Source organism: Macaca mulatta, chromosome 1 (genome assembly GCF_049350105.2).
Source record: "Macaca mulatta isolate MMU2019108-1 chromosome 1, T2T-MMU8v2.0, whole genome shotgun sequence".
Classification (NCBI taxonomy): Eukaryota; Metazoa; Chordata; class Mammalia; order Primates; family Cercopithecidae; genus Macaca; species Macaca mulatta.
In genome coordinates this window covers 13123675-13133725 of record NC_133406.1, presented here as the reverse complement: position 1 = coordinate 13133725, position 10051 = coordinate 13123675, and the positions used below count along the sequence as shown (strand labels likewise).

The 10051-nt window shown below is 46.8% G+C and overlaps 1 long non-coding RNA gene across 1 annotated transcript; it reads left to right on the top strand.

The window, feature by feature from the left end:
• Positions 1-6762: 6762 nt before the first annotated feature.
• Positions 6763-9709, top strand: LOC144340222 (uncharacterized). The gene is made up of 2 exons (XR_013416005.1): positions 6763-7026; positions 8002-9709. It is a non-coding gene; the product is annotated as an uncharacterized LOC144340222 (long non-coding RNA).
• The last annotated feature ends 342 nt before the right edge of the window (positions 9710-10051 follow it).

The window sequence follows — 10051 nt, the reverse complement described above, 5'->3', positions numbered from 1 at the left end:
TATTCCAGATTAAAGGAGACTCATGTGACCTGGCAACTGCAAGCAACATGTGATTAGGTTGGATCCCAGAACAGGGAAGAACAATTCTTTAAAAGGCATTATAGTGGAGTCAACTGGGGACATTTGAGTATGGATTGTATATGTAATCATAGTGTTGTATCAGCGGTACATTTCATGAATATGATCATTTTACTGTGGTTATGTGAGAGAACCTCCTTGTTCTTAGAGGTAAAGGGTCAAAATACCCACAACTTCACCCTTAAATAGGTTAGCAAAAATAATAATTATAATGATGGTATATATAGAGTAAGAGAAAGAAAAAGAGAGGGAGATAAAGCAAATGTGGCGAAATATTAACAATCAGTGAATCCAAAGAGTGTATGCAGTTCATTGTATTATTCTTGCAACTTTTCTGTAAGGTTAAAATTCTTTCAAAATAAGTTTTTGAAAATCTGTTTGTGTTAAAGTCAGGAGTAAAACCAAGGAGACAGGTGTCGCGTAATAAAAGCAATGGCTAACACACACAGTGCTTTGCAATGTGCCAGGCACTTGATACATTTTACAATGTGTAATCATCAAAGCCACCCTATCAGGTAGGCATTATTATTGTCATCCCCATTTTACAGATGGGGAAACTTCGGCTCCAAGAAGTTGAGTATCTTAAACCAGCAAGATCTCACAGCCAGTAAAGTGGAAGAGCTGGAATTTTTTTTCTTTTTTTTTTTTTAATGAGAGGGTCTAGTTCTGTCACTTAGGCTGGAGTCCAATGGTGCCATCTTGGTTCACTGCAACCTCCACCTCCCGGGCTCAAGCTATCTGCCTGCCTCAACCTCCCAAATAGCTGGGACTACAGGTGCATGCCACCACACCTAATTTTTGTATTTTTTGTAGAGATGGGTTTTCACTATGTTGCTCAGGCTGGTCTTGAACTCCACAGATGCACAGCCACTGCGCCTGTGCTGCGAGCCTGTAGTCCTAGTCAGTTGGGAGGCTGGGGTGAGAGGATTGCTTGAGCCCAGGAATTCGAGGCTACGGTAAGCTGTGATGGCACCACTGCACTCCAGCCTGGGTGACAGAGTGAGATTCCAACTCAGAATAACCCAAAACAGCCCATTCCTGGCTACCGTGACAAAAATCTCTTGGCACTCTCTCTGTCTTGTCTCTCTCTCTCTCCACACACCCATGCACCCACTCATGGTTCTTTCGTTGTGAATCCCCCAGAGGTATCACTATATACAACAACACAGCCTCTGAGTCGCCCCGATAACCACCCACCACTCTGAGAAGCTGCTCTGTTGGGGAAGATCTGGTTCCCGTGAGTTCCTGTGACAAGCACCCCAGAGGAGAGAACAGGAACTCTACTGTTTAAGGCAGATAGGTCCAGTGGGCTATCTTGGACCCCAATTGTTCCTTTAGGAACAGCTGAAGTTGGAAATTGTCAATGGAGTGCTGACCAGCAAGCAGTGGATGGGAAATTTAGGTCAAGGTGTTTACAAAAAGGAGAGAGCGAGGTCTGGGAAATCTGTAAACAGTTCTTGCAGCCCATCCACCCCAAACCAGTGCAAACCTGACTTAGGAACAGGTCAGAGGAAAGTGACCCAGGAATGGGGGACTTTTTGGAGCAACTGGCTTAGTTAACTGGGAATGTTTCCAGTTTCTCTTCAGAGACTGGCTGGGATGAGGACACTGAGCTTCCTGCCCAGCCTGCTGGGCGCAGGTTGCGGTTGGCTGGAGGAAGGAGAGGGGCCTAAGATATCCTGCAGAGAAGACACAATTTTGAAAAGGAGGATTCAGGCAATGAAAGTCTTAGATCCCTTTAGTGTGATTTTAAATTATTTTTAGGTGACTACGAGTGAAATGTGAAACATCCTCTGTCACTTGAGGTAATACTATTAATTTCTATTTTATTTTATTTTATTTTTAATTTTTCTTAGAGACAGGGTCTCATTCTGTCACCCAGGCTGGAGTGCTGTGGCGTAATCATAGTTCACTGCACCTTCAACCTCCTGGGCTCAAGCCATCCTCCCACTTCGGTCACTTGAGTAGCTGGGACTACAGAAGCACCCCAGTATGTCCGGCTAGTTTTAAAATATTTTTGGTAGAGACAAGGTCTCCTTGTGTTGCCCAGGCTGCTCTCAAACTCCTGGCCTCAAGAAGTCCTCCTGCTTGGACTTCCCAAAGTGCTGGATTACAGGTGTGAGCCGCCTATTTACTTCAAATCTCACAGTATATGTTTAGCTGTCCCTTGCCGCCATACTGGCCGTGAGCTGTGACCTCAACCTGTTCTGGATTTGTAAGATGATTAAAGTGGACAATGACTCACGTAAACACCACCACCAGAGTCAATAACCAGGGGCCCAGCTTCCTCCTGAAGGTGCGTTTATATGTTTATGTCAAATGCACAATCACAACCCTTGTGTATTATTGGGCTGCCTGTATTAAAAGAGAATGTTTTGCTGAGAAGGTTGAGTGCCCTGGAAGGAAGTTGCTCAATCTTAAGTGGAAACCAAACCCTAGCTTTGGTTTCCTCGGGAAATTTTGCAGTAACTACTTCTCTACAATTAGTGAGCATGCGTTTGACCAAGGTCTTAGCCTAGATCCTGCCGTGGTCCTATGTAGACATAACAGCGCTCAGACCTAGAGCCATGAGACTGGACATCTTCGCTATCCTGTAACCATGCAGGTGTTGAGTCTTAGAAGGAACCACCCAGTGTGGGAGTTTTCGGGTTTTTTTCTTAGTCTATAGTGGATTGAAAGGAAGGAGGAAGAGGAGGAGAAGGAGGGAGGAGAAGGCTGGGTTCCTAGCAGCTTGACTTGTCATGTGCTGCACACAAGCAGGTCCACATTTGAAAGGAGGTCCTATGATCAAAAAAAAAAAAAAAAAATGAAAAGGAATTAACCACCATTGATTACTCTAACTTTGCCACCTTACTGATAAGGAAATGAAGATCCAGAGAGGTGAAGTGACTGGTCTGAGGTCATGAGTTTATGATAAATGGCAGAGGCTTCGGACCAGGGACTGTTCTCAGTACTGCACACCAGTCACACTGATGGCAGCAGAGTGACAGGTACTGTTGATAAGCCTCTGGATGGACAAATTGACAATCAGTCAATATCTACTAACTCTTACTACGTAGGCAGCTTCTGTGAGACTCATGGCTTCTCTCCCACAAAGAGCTTACACTATACTGTGAGCCATGACACATGTTCAAAACATGTAAATAACAGTGCAAAACAAGCGTGGTAGAGTGTCAGGAAAGAATGCCATAGGAATCAGCAGAGGGAGAGCTTTCTATGAGGAACCCTGGTGGGAGAGGTTTCACAGGGCAGGTGAGCCTTGGAGGATGTATTTCATTCACACAGGCGGAGGAGGGCGGCCCTTGGAGACACTGTGAGGACAGAGTGTCAGCTGTGGAAATGGCAGGTTCTGTGAGGACATAATAGAGTGTTTTGGGTGGAGGTATTTCACACTAGGAAATACCGAGCGTGAAGGCTGAATAGAGGACTTGGAATGTAGCCATTAAAAGAGGATTTTGGCCAGATGTGGTTGCTTACCCCTGTAATCCCAGCATTTTGAGAGGCTGAGGCTGGAGGATCACGTGAGTCTGGGAGTTCAAGACCAATCTGGGCAACATAGCAAGACCCTATCTCTACAAAAAAATTAAAAAATTATCTGGGCATGGTGGTGAACACTGTGGTCCCAGCTACTTGGGAGGCTGAAGTGGAGGATCTCTTGAGCCCAGGAGGTCAAGGCTGCCGTGAGCCATGATTGTGTCACTGTTCTCAAGACTGTGTGACAGGGTGAGCCTCTATCTCTAAAACAAAAGATAACTTTAAAAAGGTATAAATAATTTAAATTTTTAAAAATGAAGGGGAAATTTGGCCAGGCGTAGTGGCTCATGCCTATAATCCCAGGACTTTGGGAGGCCGAGGCAGGTGGATCACGAGGTCAGGAGATAGAGACCATCCTGGCTAACATGGTGAAACCCCATCTCTACTAAAAATACAAAAAAAAAAAAAAAAATTAGCCGGATGTGGTGGTGGGCACCTGTAGTCCCACCTACTCGGGAAGTTGAGGCAGGAGAATGACGTGAACCCGCGAAACAGAGCTTGCAGTGAGCCAAGATCATGCCACTGTGCTCCAGTCTGGGCGACAGAGCAAGACTCTGTCTCAAAAAAAAAAAAAAAAAAAAAAATGAAGGGGGAATTTAACCTTTAGGCAATTATGCTCTACAAGGTGGTTGGGGAGAACAGGGATGAGATGACACTGTCTGGGGAAGGTTAGGCTGCAAGATTCTGAGTACATGAGACAGTAAACAGCTGGCGGCCAGGGAGTGGATGAGCACCCAGAACTTGATGCTGGCAGAGGGAAGAGATCGGGCCTGTTGCTTCCCCACCCTCATTCTCCTCCCAACAGACCTGCAAGTCATGTCAACACCCACTGCTGGGTACGGAGCTTAGGCTTTCACTACCCCCACACCCAGCCTGTTTTCATCATCACTCTTCTGGCCCTTGGTCCCACTTCCCTACCCTATTTCTGGCTACCAGAATTCTCTGGCTATAAAACCATGCTACTTTAAGACTCAGGCAACCCAATGTCTGTAGGATAAGTCCAGACACCTTTGTAGGGTTAGATGAGGCCCTTCAAAGCCTGGCTATGCCTACTCATGTTCCCCTCTCATGTTCCCCTCTCAGTCTGCACCCTTGGCTCCAGACTGATGACCTCACAGCTCCTCGTAAAAACAATGCGTATGACCTGCCGTGCATTTCTGGAGCTGTACCTTTGCAAACAGATTTCCTTCTTTGCAGAAAGTCTTTACCTATTTGTCTTCCTACCTTTTCTTTGGGACTCACTTCAAACATATCATCTACCATCTATCATCAAACACATCCACTACCTTCAGGAAGCCTCCCTTCCTTGATGCTCAGATTCCTGGCACTGAGAGCCTGTTGGCTATTCCATTGTTCCTGTTCTGTCTTCACTTGTTTTTTATTATTTACTTATTTTTGAGACAGAGTCTCACTCTGTTGCCCAGACTGGAGTGCAGTGGCATGGTCTCAGCTCACTGCACCCACCACCTCCTGGGTTCAAGCAATTCTCCTGCCTCAGCCTCCTGAGTAGCTGGGATTATAGGTGCCCACCACCATGCCCAGCCAATTTTTGTATTTTTAGTACAGACGGGGTTTCACCATGTAGGCCAGGCTGGTCTCGAACTCCTGATCTCAGGTGATCTGCCCACCTTGGCCTCCCAAAGTGCTGGGATTACAGGCGTGAGTTGCTGTGCCTGGCTCCATTTGTTTAAATATCTGCTTCCTCTGCAAGTGGTGAGCCCAGAACCTACCTCTCATTCTATGTATTCCCAGGGCTTGATGGGACTCATTTTTCATAGGAAGGAGTTTAATACTTGTTTGATGAATGAATGAGCAAGGGAAAAAGGAGAAAGAGGAGTGAAAAAAATGAAGCCAAGTTTTGGGGGTATTGGAGCAAATTAAGTGGGGGATACCATGTGGAGATGTGGCCCCATCAAGACCAACTCTGTCCCAAGAATGGCTCAGGTTGGCCTTGCTGGGGTCTTTGGCCCACTGTTCCAAACCCCCATCCTCTGCACTGAGCTTCAGTTTCCAGGAAAGGCACCCCTGTCCTGAGCTGACTGCAGTGGTCACAACTGCAGACAATCATGATTCTTTGAATCCCTATTTTGATGTTAAAGCCAAAAAAGAGCATTATAGAAAGTCAGGAAGAGAAAATAAATTTAGCCATCATCCCACGACCGTGGTACAATTACTATTATTTTTCCATTTTTCTTTCAGTCTTTTTCCTTATGTCTATAGTTTTAGTTACGTTTTTCCATATGAAATACAAGCAGGAAACAGAAATTTTCTAAAGGACTTCTTTTATTTACCTCCCACTTTTTTTTTTGCATACGATGGACACTTAATACATAATTTTACGCAGACTGAGGCATCTCCTGATGAAAAGCTTTTCTCAAAGACCATGTGGTTGTTGCAATGAGCCTTCCAGAGGAAGCTGGTTATAAACCTCTCTCCATCACGTCCAGCCCTCTCTTTCCTGCCTGGAAAACACACTTGCCTTCCTTTAAACAATATTTTTCATTCCTCCAATCAGTCATTTGATCAACAAGCATTTAATGGGTGTGAACTATGCCTAGGCCCTGGGCTAGGCCCTGTATTTACTGCCCTGTGGTGTTCATCGGCCCTCAGCCTGGTGCATCCACACTGGTATGAACCTGACGGCCCCAGAACCTTCTGAAAACTCATGAACTTTCCTGACGGTTTATCCCTCAGGCCTTCTCCAGCTCACACTAAGGTCTGTGTGTACCTTGGCCCCTTCTTTTGTGCCTGCTGCATCCAGAAGCAAAATAATTGTCTAGCTGTCCCAAGGATGGCCAACCGTTGAGATTGTGTCAGTGAGTCTTTGTTCAGTTCCTATAAAGGACGGCCTATTAGGTAATACATCCATTCCAGATGGAAGACAGGCCTTTCGAAAGCCTGAAATAACCTATTGCCACATCCCCCTTTGAGCCCACAAACAGTTCTTTCACTGTGAAAGAACAAACTGGAGCCTCAAAAATGTCTTTCCTAGCTTTAAGAAATGGGGACTCTGGCCTTGAGGTCACACAAGGATGGTCATACATGAGGAAAGCTCGAAGGAACAGAGTTATGCCAGAGAGGGCTGGCCTGGGCAAAGCTGGCATTGCTCTCGGAGGGAAGCCAAGTTTTTCCAATTGTTATTCTTGTGCCATAGGGCAGATCAGCTGGGGTGCGCCTGTGAACGCTGCACTGTCACATCACGATGCTTGGAAGAAGGGGTTGCTTGAATGGAGGCAAAATGCTGGTGGACTTAGGAAGAATTCATCTTAAACCCTGAGACCTGAAGAACTATGTTTAGCTGGGAAATGATGGAGCTCTTCAGCTTCTTCATAAACTCACAAACCCAAGATGAGGCTAGAAGAAAGTCAGATTTCTTATGTGCCAGAACCCTTGCTGGGAAAGATGTCACTCAAGGTATTCCCCAACATTGCCGGGCTTTCTGTAAAGCACCTCCTTCATGCTCCCGGGCTCATCACACACATGCACATACATGTACACATGCATATACATATACACACGTACACATACACGCACATGTGCACACGTATACATGTGCTGTTATGGGCTGAATCTCATCCCCCTCCCAAATGTATATGCTGAGTCTCTAATCCCTAATCCTTCAGAATGCAACCTTATTTGGAAATAGATTCTTAAAGAGGTAATTGAATCAAAATGAGATCTTGAGGGTGAGTCTTAATCCAATCTAACTGGCATCCTTATGCAAAGAGGAGATCAGGACATGAACACGCACAAAGAGAAGGCCATGTGAGGACATGGAAGACAGCCATCTGCAAGCCCAGGAGACAGGCCTCAGGAGAAACCAACCCTGCCAACACCATGATCTTTTAAAAAAATTGTTAGTCTTTTTAGTCAAGATAAAATATACATATATAACTTACCATCCTTACCATTTCAATACCATGATCTTTGCCTTCCAGCCTCCAGACTGTAAACTAATAAATTTCTGTTGTTTAAGCCACCCTGTCCATGATGCATTGTGATGATAGCCCAAGCAGACTAACATAGACACTCACACAAGCTCACATACTCACACACGTACACACCCTCACACGAAAACACTGACACACAGATGCACTCACACACACAGATGCACTTACACTCAGTTCCCACCCTCCCATGTCACCCACACAATCCTTATCTCCCCACCCCTGACACACACAAACTCCCTGAGGCCAGACATGTGGACTGTTGTGGCTCGGGACCTCTCTGAGGCCAGTTCTCTTCCTGGGCACAGCAATGGTTTACTGTCTGTTAAGCTCATTCCTCTCACTGGAACCTTGAGTCTGTCCCTGGGGCTCATTGCCCGGAGTCTGGCTTTTTGCATCCTGACATTTCCTGAATGCTATACTTTGTTCTCCTGTCTCCCAGCTTGGATCTCCTGACCTTGGCCCGGACCTGGATCTGGGAGGCTGACTCTATTGACCGTGGGGAAGGGGCTAACAGGATTGAACCTCGGGACCATCCTCTGCAAATTGAGGAATTTAGACTAGCACAGTGGTTCTCAAAGCGTGGTCCCCAGACCAGCAACCTCAGCATCACCCTGGAACTCATTAGAAATACACATTCTCAGGTCCCAACCTAGACCTACTGAACCGGTGCCTCTGGGAGTGGGTCCCAGAAATCTGTGTTTTAGCACACATGCTATCTAGGAGGTTCTGATGCAGGTCAAAGTTCGAAAACCGCTGACCTGGAAGATCTCTAAAATTCCTGCTAGGAGATAAAGCTTCAAGACTTGCTGTAAGAATTAAGTGCCATGATTATGGTGCGTATCATTTATGAAACTTATTCAATGTTCCCTGCCCTTCCTATTCATTATCTCTACAACCTCCTTCTAAAATAAGTATCAATTAAAAGTATTTTCCAAATGAGCAAAAGGAGGCCGGAAGAGGCTAAATAATTCATCAGGAGACACACAGCTGGAGATAATTAGGAGGGGGATTTGAATGGGAAGCCATCTTGAATGGGAAGTGCTCTCTTTACTACCTCCCATGAGCAGCCACAGTGAGAAGTGAGCTCCATGAATATCATTTTCCGGTGATTCTGTGACCTTTGAGTACCTGCTCCTCCTACCTTAATCAGCTTTGCCAGTCTCCTTCACTGCCCTACCCGATTGACAGCAACTTCCGGCTCTCTTCCTTCCTCCGTGCTCAGCCGGACACCCAGCCCTGGCTTTCTCACCTTCCCGGGTCCCCCTGCGTTCCACGGGAGTGAACAGAGACACATGACAGCCATTCTGTGGATCTACAGTGACTGTCCTCCTGGACACAGAGCCAATGTGGCTACTGAAGGATAGAGGCCAATCCTAAGTTCAGGACCTGTGATGGCCTAGAAGATGTACTCTGTCCCTCCACAACCTCCCGCTACAACCTCCTGCTAAAAGAAAACCTTCCTACAGGTGATGTTGAGACTGCCACAGGCTTTGGTCCTCACAGAGTGCAAATGTCCACGGGAGAAAGAATGTTTCCATAGAGGAGCGCCGAGGGGAAGGAGAGCGCCTCACCGGGATCACCTCACTGGGGTGGGATGGGAGTGGGGCGGCAGCACCGCCCAGAGGCATACACACTGGCCTCTGTCTGGTTTGGTGAGGCGGCCCTTGCTGGTAGCCTAGAGCTGTCTCCCTGGCCTGCTGAGCCACGCACTGCTCCTAGGGGCCACCACCCACTGGGAGGGCAGGGACTTTTGTCTTCTTTTTTTTTTTTTTTTTTTTTGAGACAGAGTCTCACTCTCACCCAGGCTGGAGTGCAGTGGCACGATCTCGGCTTACTGCAAGCTCTGCCTCCCGGGTTCAAGCGATTCTCCTCCCTCAGTCTCCTGAGTAGCTGGGACTACAGGCGTGTGCCACCACGCCCAGCTAATTTTTTATTTTTAGTAGAGATGGGGGTTTCACCATGTTGGTCAGGCTGGTCTCAAACTCCTGACCTCATGATCTGCCCACCTCGGCCTTCCAAAGTGCTGGGATTTCAGGCATGAGCCACTGCACCTGGCCTGATTTTTGTCTTTTTACCGTTGTATCTCTAGTCCCCCACACAGTAAGTGCCTAATCAATTGAGTTGAATAAATGAATTCTTGCCCCATCTACAGATTCTACCTCAGGAGCAGCTTCACACACACACACACACGCACGAGCACACACACTCATGCACATGCACGCACACGCACGCGCACTCAGGCACACAATTCACTCACACGTGTACTCATGTTCTGGGGCCGGCAGAGAGGCTGGGGGAGAGTAAGGAAGTGGGGAGGGGCATCCTTGGCAGAGGAAGGGTGCTGTTGGGACAAGAGCAAAGCTCAGAGGGACTGAGGGGTGGTAAGAACAGATCTTCTCACAGCTGAGGCCTGTGAAAAAAATAAACCACACAGAGGCTGAAGGAAAAGTGCCCTAAATTGGAAGTCTGGCCTAAGACCTGATGATGAA